The sequence below is a fragment of the Pelodiscus sinensis genome, chromosome 7, assembly GCF_049634645.1.
Source record: "Pelodiscus sinensis isolate JC-2024 chromosome 7, ASM4963464v1, whole genome shotgun sequence".
NCBI lineage: Eukaryota > Metazoa > Chordata > Testudines > Trionychidae > Pelodiscus > Pelodiscus sinensis.
The window spans coordinates 6940038-6956647 of record NC_134717.1 but is presented as its reverse complement, the minus strand read 5'-3'; the positions used below and the strand labels follow the sequence as shown (position 1 = coordinate 6956647).

At 47.7% G+C, this 16610-nt stretch overlaps 1 long non-coding RNA gene across 2 annotated transcripts; it reads left to right on the top strand.

The window, feature by feature from the left end:
• Positions 1–1023: 1023 nt before the first annotated feature.
• LOC142830143 (uncharacterized) lies at positions 1024–14608 on the top strand. 2 transcript variants are annotated; one of them, XR_012905113.1, is made up of 4 exons: positions 1024–1146; positions 8112–8197; positions 9064–9301; positions 14480–14608. It is a non-coding gene; the product is annotated as an uncharacterized LOC142830143 (long non-coding RNA). The 2 variants fall into 2 exon arrangements; XR_012905112.1 differs by lacking the exon at positions 1024–1146 and adding an exon at positions 1359–1499.
• The last annotated feature ends 2002 nt before the right edge of the window (positions 14609–16610 follow it).

The following is a 16610-nucleotide window of genomic DNA, read 5'->3' as shown; positions in this document are numbered from 1 at the left end:
CGCACACACACCCCAGCACACAACTCCCCACCTGGGCAACACAGCAGCCAGCTGCCGCACACACACCCCAGCACACAACTCCACTCCTAGGCAACACAGCAGCCAGCTGCAGCACACACACCCCAGCACACAACTCCACACCTGGGCAACACAGCAGCCAGCTGCCGCACACACACCCCAGCACACAACTCCACTCCTAGGCAACACAGCAGCCAGCTGCAGCGCACACACCCCAGCACACAACTCCACACCTGGGCAACACAGCAGCCAGCTGCAGCGCACACACCCCAGCACACAACTCCCCACCTGGGCAACACAGCAGCCAGCTGCAGCGCACACACCCCAGCACACAACTCCCCACCTGGGCAACACAGCAGCCAGCTGCCGCACACACACCCCAGCACACAACTCCCCACCTGGGCAACACAGCAGCCAGCTGCCGCACACACACCCCAGCACACAACTCCCCACGTGGGCAACACAGCAGCCAGCTGCAGCACACACACCCCAGCACACAACTCCCCACCTGGGCAACACAGCAGCCAGCTGCCGCACACACACCCCAGCACACAACTCCACTCCTAGGCAACACAGCAGCCAGCTGCAGCACACACACCCCAGCACACAACTCCACACCTGGGCAACACAGCAGCCAGCTGCCGCACACACACCCCAGCACACAACTCCACTCCTAGGCAACACAGCAGCCAGCTGCCGCACACACACCCTAGCACACAACTCCACACCTGGGCAACACAGCAGCCAGCTGCAGCGCACACACCCCAGCACACAACTCCCCACCTGGGCAACACAGCAGCCAGCTGCAGCGCACACACCCCAGCACAACTCCACAGCTCACCTGGGAAGGTGCGATCCTAGCGCATCCGCCAGGGCTCGCTCACCTGTGCCGGGCCGGGCAGGTGCTTTCCCCCGCTGGCTGCCGCGCGGGGCTCACTCGGCGGAGCAGGTTCAAGACGCGCTGCTGCCGGGCACGTTGCAGGCACCTCCAGCCTATGGGGTAGGCGGCAGCCTCCGGCGCAGGAAGGCTGGGGAAAGGGCGCCGCCTATCGCTCGCGGCTGGAAACGGGCCAGCTGGCCCAAGGCAGCGAGGATGCAGAGGGTGAGGATTACACACAGCAGCCCGGAGTAAGTGTTACCTTTCAGTTAATTAGCGTCTTGCGCGCAGGCCACCATCCTTCCCTCGGCCAATTAGCGCCCTTCAGCCAAAAGGCCCGCCGGTATTTTTTGCAGAGGTCGAAACTGCAATACAGAGGAGGCAAGTCCACCCCCACTTTGCAGACGTGGTCTCTCAACGTGAGTGATCCATTTGAGAGACCTGGGGTCTGCACAGTAGGGAGCCTCTTTCAAGCCTTCCCCATGGCGGAGAAGAAGCCATCTAATATTTAAAGGCTGGGACGAAGCAGCACAGCACAGAGCAAATTTTTTCCTCCACCAAAGGAGCTTTGTTGTCACTTTGCCAGAGATACAACAAATGCCAGGTATGTGTCATGAGGTAATTGGGTCAAGTGTAGTTGCCCTCCCTGTCACAATCTGGGCTAATCTCTGCCCAGCACTGAGTCTGCTCAGCTGACAAAAACATTAAATCACATCTGAACACCCTATCCCTTGCCAGCAAAAAGAGGGCTGGATATTGGGGTTCCCATAATGCTGTTACAAATAACTGCATGGACAGCTTACCCCTCCAGCAGGTTCTGAGAACTGCAAGTCATTTGTTTTAATTCCATAGTCTGTTTCTGGGGGATTTGGGAATGTTTTGCTCTTAACATATTCTTAACTATTACAGTCAATAACTTGATCTTCTCCTTTGCACTTCATATTACAAATACAAATGCTAATGTTTTTGAATAGGTGGTATGGAGAGGCTATATCAACAGTTTAGCATAATCATTAGAAATGCTTCAAGGTTTTTTTGTTTTTTTTTTTTTGTCTGTAAAACTGGCAACATATTTACCTACTACACACTATTAATGTTTTAAACTATAAGGAAGGAATAGTCCTTTGGCACCTTAGAGACGAACAAACATATGTGAGTGTGTAGTATCATGAGCTTTCGTGGACAAAACCCACTTCTTCAGATGAACTTTTCCCCACTCAAGCTCATCTGAAGAAGTGGGTTTTGCCCATTCTTTATCTCTGTTAGTCTCTAAGGCCATGTCTTCACTGCATGCTTATTTTGAAATAACCCATGTTATTGCTGTCTATACAGCAAGCCCGTTATTTCAAAATAAAGGGCTTCTTACTCCAACTTGTGTAACGCTCATTTCATGGGAAGAAAGGGAAGTCGAAGGGAGAGTGTTCTTCCTTCGACTTCTTGCTGTATAGACAGCATCAAAAACTGAGTTAAGCTCCTTCGTCTTCAGCTACGCAATTAACGTAGCTGAAGTTGCATATCTTAACTCGACTTTAGACATACCCTAGACATACCATACCCAGTGAAGACATACTCTAAGGTGCCACAGGACTATTCTTTTTAAAGTTAAACTAACCCAGCTATCCCTCTGAGACTTTATAAGGAAGAAGGGTACTCTTGTGATTAAAGAAAGAGATGATCTGGAATTTTTCAGTTCAACTTTTTTTTTTTAATGTCAATTAATCGAAACTGAAACTTTTCAGGGAAAGGTTTTAGAGAGATAGCTGTGTTAGTCTGTTTCAGCAAAAACAACAAAAAGTCCAGTGACACTTTAAAGACTAACAAATACCCTAATAAATCTGTTAATCTTTAAAGTGCCACCAGACTCCTCATTGATTTTTCAAGGAAATGTATCCATTTGGACAAAATCTTCACCCAATAGGTCTTTCACCTCCTATAGTGGAATTTCTGGTCAGAGAGACTCATCCCTGTGGTTTTGGCATTCACCTGCATTGTGAGACCTTCATTCAAACCCCTGCTCCCTGACTGATTGCTAACACTTAGGTCTCCCACATTCCAGGCAAATGTCTAACTGCTGAATCTAAGTGAGTCTCTCTCAATCTCTTCTGTGGGAATTATTCCACTTTGATTAATTAATTGTACATCCAGTTAAGCCAGGGAACCATCAGGCTACAGAGTTAGTCCTTCAGTCCCAAATTTGGAGCAGAGATTTGGACCTAGATTTCACACATAAATGCCCTAACTACTAGGCTACTACTTATTTTAGATTCTTGCTTTGTTGGGAAAATATTTGGAAAAGCTTATAGTTCCAATACAACACCAAAACCAAGTGTCAAAACCACAATATTTATCACAAAGTGGAATGCTTGTTTGGAGCCAGCCCCTAAATTAGAGCACAGCACTGGGACACAGGAGAACTGTCACAATGCTGCCACATTTTTCCAGTGACCTTGGTCAAGTCACAAACTCATTGTGTCTCAATTTCCTATTTCAAAAGAGGGGCCATAAAACTTTTGTATGTTTTGAGTATTTGGGGCAGGAACTGTTTTCTATTAGGTATATGTACAATGCACAATAGTGTCTTAATGGGCTGGTTGGAGGGTCCATATGTTACTTTTAGGGGAATAAATAATTTTGTCATATCGCATGCTTTCTGCCTGTTGTTCGACACCATCAATTAAGAGAAACACTTGTTTCTGTAATTCAGACACATATTGCAACCTCGGCCACTTCCTTCCTCATGTATTTAAAGTTAACAGTCTGATTTCAGTTATAGCATCGAAAAGTAGGAGTAAATCCATTAATGGAAATGGAATGACACCAGTGTAAAACTGCTCTGAGATCCAAATCAGGTGTCTCCTCCCCTCCCCCATCAGTTTTTGAATGGAAGAACCTGGAATGTAAAAAAAGAAATAATACTAAAAATCCAATCACTTTAACATCTTGTAAGCTAATAAGAGAACATTAATGCAACAAGCTTAATCCTTCACCATAATTAATTTGACAGCAGGAGCTAAGGAGAAAACAACAGACCCATCATTAATGACTCGTTCACAGAGGTCATTTTCAAATGTAAAAAGTGTAAATATTTTGGAAAGGCTCTACTTTATACTCAGGGGAAGGTTTCAACTTGAACCACAGACCCTGACTGTCTGAAAATGTATTATTGTCATTGGCCTACTGGGAGTGAAATGTAAAAAAGGAAAACTGTATCTTCAGTGGATATAATGAAATTCAGAGGTATGAATTAAGCCAATAATCTGTCACCTTCATGGTGCGTGATAGTGTTTGTCGTCTGCTTGTTTTGTCAGTTGAGGATATTTTACTTATTTTAATATTGAAACACTCCAAGGTATATGGGAATTACTTTCTATATATTAAACAATATAATCATTTAAAACATGTGGAACAATAAATCTTGAATACGGGACCTTGAACAATCAACATCCTCTGGGTTACCTTCTGGATAAGAATGCAAATGACTCATGGATGTGTTTAGACAGTTGATAGAAGAAAACCCTGCAGAGGAAGCAACCGAGGTTATAGAAAGAAAAGTGTCATTAGAGGCCTAATCCCACTCTGAGAGCACTGCCTACTGATTGATTCATAAAGCTCGGTTAATTTCAAGACGTCTCAGATTTCAGCACTTTCCCTTGGGCATAAACTTGTTGTATATGCACAGACACTGAACTATCAGCAGGATGATTTCTTCACACTGCTGAGTTTTCGCTTTCTCTCTCCTTGGTTGCTGGTTGTTCAGAGCTAATCTGAACAAGGATGAATTTTCACACCCACCTACTCAAACTGGCTTGTAGCCAGCTCATTCAGAGTCATGCCTTTCCCATACATTAAATGCAGATTGAAAGGCAAGAAAACAGTAACCAAAAAAAAGGCTTCCTATAATTATGAGACCATGGAATTTCAGATTTAAAGTGCTGAAATAATAAAATTTGTCATTTTTTTAAAATCCTATCACCGTGAAAATGACAAAAATGGACTGTGACTTTAGTAGGGCCTAATAATAGACCTCTAAACAGTCAGCTCAAATGTCTTTCGGTTGTTTGGGCATTCCCCTTCTATGAAATGCGGGGCAGTCCCTATCTGTAAGGCCAGCCACAGCCCTGAGCCAGGCAGCAATGTTTGGTGGGCAGTGATTTTTCCACTTGTGCCAGATTAATTTTCTAGTAATAAAACCTCGACATTGGACCCATGCTTCTTTGTTACCAGGTAACCTCTACTTGTCACCAGAATGAAACTTAATGGGGAGGGTTCTAGCTTTCCTTTGACTCTCCTCCTACCAGAAATTCTGGATACCTGTGCACTTAATCGGCATTTGTAAATGTGAGTTTTTTATGTTTGCTCCCACCAGAGGCAAATGTCCATAAACTGATCCATATGTAGGCTAGCCACATGAGTCTTATTTCCAGAGTCAGAATCCCAGTGGATGGGAATCATAGAATCATAGAACACTAGAACTGGAAGGGACCTCAAGATATCAAGTCCAGTCCCCTGCTCTTATGGTAGGGACAAGCACCATCTAGATCATCCCTGATAGATGTCTGCCCAACCTGCCCTTAAATATCTCCAGTGATGGAGATTCCACAACCTTCCTAGGTAATTTATTCCAGTGTTTAACCATCCTGAGACTTAGGACATTTTTTCCTAATGTCCAACCTAAACCTCCCCATTGCTTCCTGTGCTTTCACCAGAGATTAAAAAGAACAATTTTTCTCCCTCCTCGTAACACCCTTTTAAGTATTTGAAAACTGCTATCGTGTCTCCTCTCAGTCTTCTCTTTTCTAAACTAAACAAACCCAGTTCTTTGTCTTTCTTCATAGCTCATGTTTTCTAGACATTTAATCATTTTTGTTGCTCTTTTCTGGACCTTCTCCAATTTCTCCACATCTTTCTTGAAATGTGGTGCCCAGAACTGGACACAATACTCCAACTGAGGCCTAATCAGTGCAGAGTAGAGCGGAAGAATGACTTCCCGTGTCTTGCTCACAACACTCCTGTTAATGCATCCCAGAATCATGTTTGCTTTTTTGCAACAGAGATTCATGTTTAGCTTGTGGTGCACTATGACCCCGAGATACCTTTCAGCAGTACTGCTTCCTAGACAATCACTGCCCATTCTGTATGTGTGAAACTGATTGCTCCTTCCTAAATGGAATACTTTGCGTTTGTTCGCATTAAACTTCATCCAACTTCAGACCATTTCTCTAGTTTGTCCAGATCATTTTGCATTATGACCCTGTCCTCCAAAGCATTTGCAACCTCTCCCAGCTTGGGATCATCTGCAAACTTAATAGCTTACTCTCTATGCCATCATCTAAATCATTGTGGAAGATACTGAACAGAACCGGTCCCAAAACAGATCCCTGCAGAGCCCCACCTGTTATGCCCTTCCAGCATGACTGTAAACCATTAACTCAACATGGCTCTGTTGACATCAGTGTTGATTTATACTTGGTGAGGGGCCACTCTGTGATCATCAGCAGAATATAGGACCTAAGATCTAGTTGTGAGTCTTGAAATCCCCACAAAAAGTGTTCTTTCGTAGGTTAACACACATTACCCTCTCATAGTAGGTTTCCCTCATTAGATACAAATTTGCCCATCTAGCATCACCAGCAACAGTGCAGCAGTAAGGATGGTATGGCATGGGACTGTCCTCTTTCCTTCTGCATTGCTGTCTGCAAAGCCAGGCCCTCAGTTAGCAGATGCCACTCTCCAGCCATCCAGCTTGGAAGTAAGGTGGAATGGTATAAGAACATAAGAGCGGCCATACTGGTCAGACCAGAGGTCCATCTAGACCATTACCCTGTCTGCTGACAGTAGCCAATACCAGATGCCCCAGAGGGAGTGAACAGAAACAGGTAATCATCATGTGATCCCTCTCCTATCGTCCATTTCCAGCCCCTGACAAACAGAGCCTAGGGGACACCATTCCTACCCATTCTGGATAATAAGAAATTCATGGAGGACAGGTCCATCAATAATCTAGGTCTTTTTTGAACCCTGTTAAAGTCCTGGTCTTCGCCACATTCTCTGGCAAGGAGTTCCACAGGTTGACTGTGTGTTGCGTGAAGAAAATCTTCCTTTTGTTTGTTTTAAACCTGCTGCCTATTAATTTAATTTGGTGACACCAATTCTTGTATAATGGGAACAAGTAAATAACTTTTCCTTATTCACTTTCTCCATACCTGTCATGATTTCATAGACCTCTCTCCTATGCCCCTTCATCTCCTCTTTTGTAAACTGAAAAGCCCCAGTCTTTTTAATCTCTCTTCATATGGGACCCGTTCCAAATCTCTAATCATGTTTGTTGCTCTTTTCTGAACCTTTTCCAATGCCAATATATCTTTTTGAGACAAGGTGACCACATCTGTAGGCTGTATTCAAGATGTGGCTGTACTGTGGATTTATATAGAGGCAATTAGATATTTATTCTCTGTCTTATTCTCTATCCCTTTTTAATGATTCCTAACATTGTTTGCTTTTTTGACTACTGCTGCACATTGAGTGGATGTTTTCAGAGGACTATCCATAATGATTTCAAGATCTCTCTCGAGTCATTATAGCTATATTAGTCCCCATCATTTTGTGTGTGTAGTTGGGGATTATTTTTTCCAGAATGCATTACTTTGCATTTATCAACATTAAAATTCATTTGCCATTTTGTTGCCCAATCGCTTAGTTTTCTGAGGTATTTTTGAAGCCCTTCACAGTCTGCTTCAATTCTTAACGGTCTTGAGCAGTTTAATATCATCCGCAAATTTTGCCACCTCACTGTTTACCTGTTTCTCCAGATCATGGATAAATAGAATTGGTCCCAGGACAGACCCTTGGGGGACACCACTAGTTACATCTCTCCATTCTGAAAACTGACTACTTATTCCTACCCTTTGTTTCCAATCTTTTAACCAGTTATCAATCTATGAGAGGACCTTCCCTCTTATCCTATGACAACTTTCTTAAGAGCCTTTGGTGAGGGACCTTGTCAAAGGCTTTCTGGAAATCTAAGTACACTATATCCACTGATTATAAATATGGTATTGCTGCTTACTTCAGTGTTGCTGCTAATGGGGTGCTGTTTTCAGAGCCGGGTGTCCGGTCAACATCTGCCACACTCCGGCAGCATCTATGAAGAGAGTACAGAAGTAAGAGTGGCAACACTGTGATACCTCCCCTAAAATAACCTTGTGACCCTCTGCAGCTCCCTTTTAGGTCAGCATCCCCAATTTGAGAAACACTGGTGACTCCCATGCAGTCTGAATAGGATCGGGTAAAAGCACAGAAAAGGTGAGATTTCACAGTCTGTGACGTGTTTTTAATGGCTATGAATTTGGTGGGGCCCTATCTATGATGAATGTAACTCCTGGAGATAGATATGTTGCTTCCCTTCCCACTCTTTATCCTAACCTTCTTTACTTTGTGCACGATGACGAATCTGGTATTTTGGTCTATTTATTGCATTTGGAAAAAAAAAAAATAAAGGCAGATTAAGGGCAATTCTTCACCTTTCGGAATGAGTAGGTGGTTCAGAGAACCGATACCATCGCAGGGGAAATCCTCAGGCAGTGTGAAATTATCAGAGCTAAAAGTGTGGAGCTGTGACAATTTACAGCAAATGAGAATCTGTTCCATGTAGTCATAGTGCACTTTTCATGCCAAGGCTCTCAAAGCAAGAAAATTCATTATTGGACTTTCCTAACTCCCCTCTGAAGTAGGTATTTAATTCATTGTATGGCGGGGTAAACCGAAGCATGGAGGTTAAGAAAAGATAATGCATCATACTCTTGCTGGCCTGATTTACAGTGGAAAATGTTTTCTGGGGTGTCAAAGAGAGCGTTCTTGCAGGTATCGATTTTTTTCGACATGAAATAAACTACACTGACAAACCTTTGTGGTGGCATTACTGCATCTATACTAGGGATTTTACAAGAATTCCACAACAGTTCTCCTACCTGACATTTACAATGGCAAAAGTTTCTAGGGTAAGGCGGAGCTAAAAGCATTTTCTCAGGAGAGGAGCTTGCTGAACAGTTTGAGACACTGAGGTGGAGAACTAGATAAATTCATAGATAGATAAAAAGAACTATCTATGGGAGTACTGGTGAAGGAGTTTGGAGTGCAGGTGGTATTCTCTTCTATCCTTCCTGTCAAAGGTAGGGGCCCGGGCAGAGAGAGGTGCATCCTGGAGGTGAATGCCTGGCTGCGACGATGGTGTCACCAGGAGGGATTCGGCTTCTTTGATCACGGGGTGCTCTTCCAGGAAGGACTGCTTGGCGGAGATGGAGTTCACCTTTCCAGGAGCGGGAAGGCCTTGTTTGGACACAGACTGGCTAACCTTGTGAGGAGGGCTTTAAACTAGGTTTGTCGGGGGCAGGTGAGCAAAGCCCACAGGTAAGTTCTGAATGTGTGGGACTGGGAGATGGGTTGGAAATGGGGGGGACTACGGCCTATAATGGCAAGGAGAAAGGAGGGTCAGGGTACAACAGGGAGGCAAGATCAAATCAGTATCTTAGATGCCTATATACAAATGCGAGAAGTATGGGTAATAAGCAGGAAGAACTGGAATTGCTAACCAATAAATAAAACGATGATATCATTGGTATTACAGAAACCTGGTGGGATGGGACGCATGATTGGAATGTTGGTATGGAAGGGTACGACTTGCTCAGGAAGGACAGACAGGGGAAAAAAGGGAGGAGGGGTTGCCTTGTATATTAAAAATGTACACACTTGGACTGAAGTGGAGATGAACGTAGGAGATAGCTGTGTAGAGAGTCTCTGGGTTAAGCTAAAAGGGGTAAAAAATGAGGGTGATATCATGCTAGGAGTCTACTACAGGCCACCTAGCCAGGTGGAAGAGGTGGATGAGGTCTTTTTTAAACAATTAACAAAACTATCCAAAGCCCAAGATTTGGTGGTGATGGGGGACTTCAACTATCCAGACATACGTTGGGAAACTAACACAGCGAGGCACAGGCTATCCAATAAGTTTCTGGACTGCATTGGAGACAACTTTCTGTTTCAGAAGGTTGAAAAAGCTACCAGAGGAGAAGCTGTTCTGGATTTGGTTTTAACAAATAGGGAGGAACTAGTTGAGAACTTGAAAGTGGAAGACAGTATAGGGGACAGTGATCACGAAATAATAGAGTTCATGATCTTAAGGAAAGGTAGAAGGGAGACCAGCACAATTGAGGTAATGGATTTCAGGAAGGCAGATTTTGATAAGCTCAGAGAACTTGTAGGTAAGGTCCCATGGGAAGCAAGACTGAAGGGAAAAACAACTGAGGAGAGTTGGACGTATTTCAAAGGGACGTTGTTAAGGGCCCAAAAGCAAACAATTCCGCTGTGTAGGAAAGATAGAAAATATGGCAAAAGACCAGCTTGGCTTAACAAGGAGATCTTGCACGATCTCAAAATAAAAAAGGAGTCATATAAAAAATGGAAACTAGGACAACTAACAAAGGATGAATATAGGCAAGCAACACGGGAATGCAGGGGCAAGATTAGAAAGGCAAAGGCACAAAATGAGATCAAACTAGCTACAGGCATAAAGGGAAACAAGAAGACCTTTTATAAATACATTAAAAGCAAGAGGAAGACCAAGGACAGGGTAGGCCCATTGCTTAGTGAGGAGGAAGAAGCAGTAACAGGGAACTTGGAAATGGCGGAGATGCTCAATGACTTTGTTTCGGTCTTCACCGAGAAGTCTGGAGGTGTGCCTAACGTAGTGAATACAAGCAGAGAGAGGGTAAGTTTAGAAGATAGGATACACAAAGAACAAGTTAAAAATCACTTAGGAAAGTTAGATGTCAGCAAGTCACCAGGTCCTGATGAAATGCATCCCAGGATACTCAAGGAGCTGATAGAGGAGGTATCTGAGCCTCTAGCTATGATCTTTGAAAAATCATGGCAGACAGGGGAGATTCCAGAAGACTGGAAAAGGGCAAATATTGTGCCCATCTATAAAAAGGGGAATAAGAACAACCCAGGAAACTACAGACCGGTCAGTTTAACGACTGTCCCGGGGAAGATAATGGAGCAGGTAATTAAGGAAATCATATGCAAACACTTGGAAGGTAATAAAGTGATAGGGAATAGCCAGCATGGGTTTGTGAAGAACAAGTCATGCCAAACTAATCTGATATCTTTCTTTGATAAGATAACGAGCCTTGTGGATAAGGGAGAAGCGGTGGATGTCATATACCTAGACTTTAGTAAGGCATTTGATACGGTCTCGCATGATATTCTTATTGATAAACTAGGCAAATATAACTTAGATAGGGCCACGATAAGGTGGGTGCATAATTGGCTGGATAACCGTAGTCAGAGAGTTGTTGTTAACGGTTCTAAATCCTGCTGGAAAGGGATAACAAGTGGAGTTCCTCAAGGGTCTGTTTTGGGACCCGTACTGTTCAATATCTTCATCAAAGATGTAGATATTGGGATAGAGAGTACGCTTATTAAGTTTGCAGATGATACCAAACTGGGTGGGGTTGCAACTTCTTTGGAGGATAGGAACATAATTCAAGTTAGAGAAATGGTCAGAGGTAAACAGGATGAGGTTTAATAAAGAGAAATGCAAAGTGCTCCACTTAGGAAGGAACAATCAGTTCCATACATACAAGATGGGAAGCGACTGTCTAGGAAGGAGCATGGCGGAAAGGGATCTAGGGGTCATAGTGGACCACAAGTTGAATATGAGTCAACAGTGTGATGCTGTTGCAAAAAAAGCAAATATGATTCTAGGTTGTATCAACAGGTGTGTTGTAAGCAAAACTCGTGAAGTCATTCTGCCGCTCTACTCTGCACTAGTTAGGCCTCAGCTGGAGTACTGTGTCCAGTTCTGGGCGCCACATTTCAAGAAAGATGTGGAGAAATTGGAAAGGGTACAGAGAAGAGCGACAAGAATGATTAAAGGTTTAGAGAACATGACCTATGAAGCCAGGCTTCATGAACTGGGTTTGTTTAGTTTGGAAAAAAGAAGATTAAGGGGGGACATGATAGCGGTTTTCAAATATCTAAAAGGGTGTCACAAGGAGGAAGGCGAAAATTTGTTCCTCTTGGTTTCTGAGGACAGGACAAGGAATAATGGGCTTAAAGTGCAGCAGGGGAGGTTTAGATTGGACATTAGGAAAAAATTCCTAATTGTCAGGTTGGTCAAATATTGGAATAAATTGCCAAGGGAGGTGGTGGAATCTCCCTCTCTGGAGATATTTAAGAACAGGTTAGATAGACATCTGTCAGGGATGGTGTAGACGGAGCTTGATCCTGCCTTGAGGGCTGGGGGCTGGACTCGATGACCTCTCGAGGTCTCTTCCAGTCCTATTATTCTATGATTCTATGAACTAGATCCATTCGTGGAGGTTAGGTCCATCAATGCTTATCAGCCAGGATGGGCAGGAACAGTTTCCCTGGCCTCTGTTTGTCCATCTGATAAATCCTTGTTCTGTTCACTCCCCATTAGCCACTGTTGGAAGACAGGATAGTGGGCTAGATAGACCTTTGGTCTGACCCAATATGGCTGTTCTTTTGTTCTTCTGAGGAAAGACTGGGGGTAGGTGGGATCCAGGGAAGGAGGGTAGCTCACATGACATTGTGTATGTAGCCATCAGCCTTCTCATTCCCAATTACACACAGCCCTTTAAAATGCAGTGCTGATGGGATTGTCTAAAGCAGGGCTACTCAGCTTTGGAAGCCTGGGGGCCGTGCCGAGGGCTGTAGCTTAAGTGCGGTTGCATGTACATGGAAATATATATGCAAATAGCTTCTTTCACACTGACAGGCATGAATACAAAGATTAAGGCAACATTACACAACACAGAGGCCCCATTTAAGTCAGTTCTGCTATATTAATAAAATGCAATATGGACCCCATTTCCACCCCTATGTCAGCACTTTTAATGAGCAATGACAGTCCAGGAATTTAACTCCTAAAACGCATCTCAACCCAAACTGCACAGTAAACCCAAACTGCACTGCGGGCCGTGGGCCGCATGTTGAAGGGCCCTGGCTCAAACGAAAGCATCTGAATGATTTAGGAGCATGAGACTCTAATGCAAATGCCACCCTAAACTGCCTGGGAACTTTCCAATTTGTCAGAAAGAGAACTGCATGACACACAGCGAGTAACAGCCAGCATGCCTTAACAGGTGCCTCCTCAGTGTGCTACTGCAGCTTTCAGGGGCTTCCTGACCAGGGGAGCCAACAGCCATGGCCGGGCCCCCAGGCAAATTGTGGGGGTGTGAGCTCTGCACTCCTGGAAAGGGCAGGGCTGACAACAGCCAGCCCTCAGAGCCTCCTGGATTCTGTTGCCCCTCCCCTCAGCACTGCCTGGAAAAGTGTTTCTTAAACTTTTAAAGACTGAGGAACACCAAACAATTTTTTTTAAATAGGGAACACCAAGCATCTTTTGTTGGGGGAAAAAAAAAAGGTTTGGGGGGAAAAAGGGTCCAGGGAAAGTTGAGGGAAAAAAAGAAAGGTTACCTGCCCCTTTAAGGGTGGTCATTTTGAACCCCATTGTTCTCCTTGGCACACTTCTGACTGCCTCGTGGCATACCGGTGTGCCGCGGAACACAGTTTAAGAAACACTGGCCTGGAGTGGCTGTGCAGCGCCCCTGCCTCCCCAGGCAGGCCTAAGAACCATCCAGAGTGCACCATGCGGCAGCACCCCAGTGGCATTGAAAGTGCTTGGCTCCGAGCAACAGCCAGCCCCCTCCCCCCCCCCCCCCACCACCAGGCTCCTGTGAATTGTGAATTACTGGGCCTTGGGGCAACTGCTTCCCTGCCCCGACAGGCCTATTCCTGACAGATGACTGGACAGTGTTAACAGGCCTTCCTTCCTTCCACAACAAGGCCTCAAATAGGGTTGCCAGATGGTCTCCCAAAAAATACCGGACACGCGGTATTTTTTGGTTAAAAAAAATAAAAATAAACACACACCCCACCCCGCAGGCTAATATGCGTTCCTGGTATGGGGGGGGGGGGGGGGCGCAGCGGCTGGAAGGTGGGGCCACGGTCAGCACTGGGAGCCTATGATTGCACAGAAGCCTGGCCAGACACTCCCCCCACCCCAGACAGGCTTCTACGCAATCACAGGCTCCTAGCGCTGATCGTGGCCACGCCTCCGGGCTGCTCCCCCTGCCCACGCCAGGCTTCCATCCAGTGCGCAGCTGGAAAAATCAGAGAATACCGGACATTGCACAGGTCTGATATTCTGATTTTTTTTACCAAAGAGCGCAAATACCGGACTGTCCGGTAGAATACCCGACACCTGGCAACCCAAGGTGTTTGGGCTAAGCAAGCAAGGCAGCCATGAGCCCCACATTCTGCCTTGACAAAGAGCCTCAGCTCATCCATTTGTTTGGATCCCTAAAGGACTGGGATTGTTACCCTCATGAATGCCTCTGGAGAGCTGCCATTTATGATGTTCAAAGAGCAGCGACACACCCTTTCCTGTTTTGGTTGATGATGGGCCATGTGTCACGCTTGGTTCCAGCTCGCAAAAGCTTACACCCAGATAAATTGTCTTCAAGGTGCCACGGGACTCCTCTTTGTTTTTTGTTAAAACAGACTAACTGGCTACCCCCCTGAAGCTGGAACATGGGCCAAAGACACAATCAGTTTTCAACTGGATTTTTTTTCCCTTCTTCACTGCAACCCAAACCTGCAGCCGACAGCCCGGAAAAACTTTGTGAAGCCTGTGACGGGGTGAGGCAACCCCGCACTAGAAGGGCCCCCCCCAGCGAGGCAGGGGAAAGCGGCGCGGCTTGTCTCGCCGCCGCCGAGGACGCGTCCGGTGGGGTAACCGGGACACGCCGCTCGGCAGGCGGGCGAGCGGGCGGGACCCCGAGCAACACAGGGGAGGGCGGTGACGGGGTGAGGCAACCCCGCACCGAGGAGGGCCCCCCCGGCGGGGCAGGAAGAGACGCCACGGCTGGACCTGCTGCCGCCGGGGACGCAGGCAGCAGGGCAGCCGGGACATGCCGCCAGGCTGGCGGCTCCAGGGACGCAGCCCGGGACAGCGCGGGGGAAGAACCCCCCCCCCGGCAAGGTTAGTGGGGACAACCGGGCAGGGACGGCACCCCACCAGCCGCGGGGCGGGCAGCCCCGCGGGCGCCCCAGCCGGCCCTATGCCCCACAGCTGCAGGAGAGGGAGAGAACGCTGGGGGTGAGGGGAAACAGCTGGGGAGGAGAAGCTGGAGCCGTGGATGAGCACAGGTGTGAGTGCTCTGGAGGGGCGGGGCGGCACCTTCCCCAGGTATAAAGTCAGGAGAGGCAGAAGCAGAGGGGAGGGAGGAGAAGGAGGACGCTGGAGGCAGAGGCTGAGAGACACCGAGGAGGCGGCGAGACCAGCCAGCTGGTGAGCGGACGAGCGAGGGCGTGAGGAAGCAGCCCAGGGCGGGTGTACTGGAGCCCAAGGGTTGATGCGTTGCGGCTCTGTGCCCCATCAGCCAGGTCGGGGGAGAGAAGAGCATCTCCCCCGCCTTAGGGCCCTGGGCTGGGGTCTGGAGAGAGGGAGGGCCCGGACCCCCCTCACCTCCTCGCTCGTGGGATCCTCTGGGCAACCACCGGGAGGGCCGACCCGGCGCCGCGGCACCGAGACTGGGACCTTCCGGGGCGGCAACCGTGGGAGTGTGACTGCCCAGGACGGGGTGGACTCACGGACCCCGTAACACGTGGTGGAGAATGTGGGCACCGGGCCCCCGTACGGAAGGGGGGCGCTAGCGGAGCAGGGGTGGCTCTTGGGCACGGATAAGGGTGGAGGTTTGTGGTCTTCTCTCTAAGGGGGCCGCCCAGATGGAGCCGGCAAAGGTGTTGGAGTGGGTGATGGAAAACCAGCGGCAGCAGCAGCACCAACAGACGCAGATCGTGCAACAGCTGGCGGCGCAGTTTCAAGAGCAACAACGGCAACTGGTTAGAGAGCTCACGGAACACCAACAGGCGGTAGGGGCCCGACGAGGGAGAGGGGAAGCCCCCTGGCCAGGGGAAGAAGACACAGCGGGAGGGGTCCAGCCGCCCGTTCGTTTAGCTAAGTTAGGCCCAGCGGATGACGTGGAGGCCTTCCTCGTAACCTTTGAGCGAGTGGCCACGGCGGCAAGATGGCCGGAAGAACACTGGGCGACTATAGTAGCTCCCTACTTGACCGGACCGGCCCAGCTGGCATATCGGGGGTTGCCCGCGAGGGAGGCGCTCCACTACTATAAAGTGAAGGAGGCCATATTAGATCAGGTAGGCATAACCCCCGAAACGTACCGCCAGCGGTTTCGGCAAGAACGATACCGACCAGGAGACCGGCCCCGCGCAGTGGCCCATCGCCTGAAAGAGTCCGGGATGCGGTGGCTGGAACCCGAGCCCAAGACGGGAATGCAGGTGGCGGAGATTGTCATTTTGGAACAGTTTATACAGGTGCTCCCGGGGGAAGGACAGAGGTGGGTTCGGCGTCACCGGCCCTCCACGTTAGCTGAAGCAGTAACGTTGATGGAGGATTTTATGGCCGCAGAAAGAACGGAGGAGCGCGGGAAGAATCCGGTGAGTGGTCCGCCCGGGAGAGCGTCAATTGCAAGTAAGGGCCCCGCCGGGAGGGGAGAGCGAAGGCAGTCGGCGGAACCGGGGCCAGCCTGGGGACGGAAGTTAGCACCCGTGTGGCGGAACCCAGCAGAAGAGCCCAGGGCGGAGAAGAGGGGGCCCGCCCCCGAGGGAG